Raw genomic sequence first — 1,731 nt, 5'->3', positions numbered from 1 at the left:
TACGTCAAACTAATACATACTCATGCCTTCGAACAATATATACATGTACATAAATAAGTTTATCGCTAGTGGATTTAAAATAAATAATAACCCTTTTGCACTTAAGACGTGGAAAAATCCATCGTATTGAATTTGATAGTTTAAAATAACATACTACATTGTAGAAGCATTGTCAACTTTTTAAATTATACATAAGTTACAAAGTATTGCCTCAAAATTTTAAAAGAAGGAACTTCAAATATTGGGGATAAAAGATAGAAAATTTTTAATCATTGTACAAAATACTAAATTTTCATACAAATGTTGGGCAAATCAATATCGATGTTTTAAGTATCAGTGTTGATTAGAAAACTATATTAAGCAAATTAATGAATTTACAACATTTGACTTAGATTCAAGTTTCTACTAAGAACTTGTATCATGAATTACCCCAAATTGAAATACACGTTCAGGGGGTATATATCAATATTGGAAAACATGGACACGGCAAAATTGTGGCATACTATAAAACCTGGCCTGGCCTCAAAGTTGGCCTTAACACCAATTTTGGCCTCTAATTTGGCTCCAACCCAAAGTTTGGCCTGGCCTCACTTTTTTTTTTTTTGCCTCAGCCAAAATGATATTTTTTAGTATTGTGATTGATTTTATTGATTTATTATTGTTTTTTTATATAGTTATTGTACTGTAGACACAGAAATCGTTATGATGATATCTTTCTGATGTTTTGTAAAAGTAAACATCAAAATAATCGTATACTACCACCAATCTGATTGATTTTATTCAATATCTATTCATCGATTTATTGATAAAATTATTTACTTTCCCCTTTCTAAATTATGTACTGGTAGGAACAGGTACCAAAAAGTATAAACTACTGATGACATGATTGGTTTAGTGACACCCCCCCCCCCGAATTATGATTCATTTTATTGATATATCATTGGTTTTAGTTTTTCACAGTTTTAGAAAATAAATGATATGTTTCTATTGTTGTGTGAATGTGCACATTTATACTATCCAAGTTATTTTGCGTTTTCAAAATGTGCATGTACATTGAAAACATTCTCTTTTTACCAATGATCTACTTCATTTGATTTCATATTAAATTCAACAAATTAATTTCATTAATATATAATAGTGAAACGTTCCGCACCGAGACCAATTGTAAAATTACTATAATGGTTTCGATGGTTTCAAAGTGTGTGAGCCCTTCTATACCTGGTTGAAATCAAGTAATGACAAAGATGATTAAAAGTTCCTATAAAATTTATTAAGGTTAAGAGAAAAACACAAAGTCAGAATATGTTCCGTAAATTCCAAGGGTTTATTTCGGGGTTGACCTTCTCCTATCTTGGGGATGCTGACCGGATATTCTCTCAGATACACAGAATGTATGAGGGTGCTGACTTTCACTTTTACTAGAAGGTTCACTAAGTGAGCCACATACATGAAAGTGCAGACTAATTTTTACTAGAAGGTACACTAAGTGTATGAAAGTGTTGCCTTTCACTTTTACTAGAAGGTACACTGAGTATATGAAGATGTTGACTTTTATTAGAAGGTACACTGAGTGTATGAAGGTGTTGACTTCTATTAGAAGGTGCAAAACATTGACCAACTGGCTGATAACCTTCTACGGTTATTAAATAAGTCCTTAATAGATAACAATCAATTCTAGAGAAGGTGTTGAATATTCTCTGGGGAAGGTGCAGTAAATAAGGGGATGGTGAT

This window comes from Ostrea edulis, chromosome 9 (genome assembly GCF_947568905.1).
Source record: "Ostrea edulis chromosome 9, xbOstEdul1.1, whole genome shotgun sequence".
Taxonomy (NCBI): domain Eukaryota; kingdom Metazoa; phylum Mollusca; class Bivalvia; order Ostreida; family Ostreidae; genus Ostrea; species Ostrea edulis.
This window is presented reverse-complemented; position numbering follows the sequence as displayed.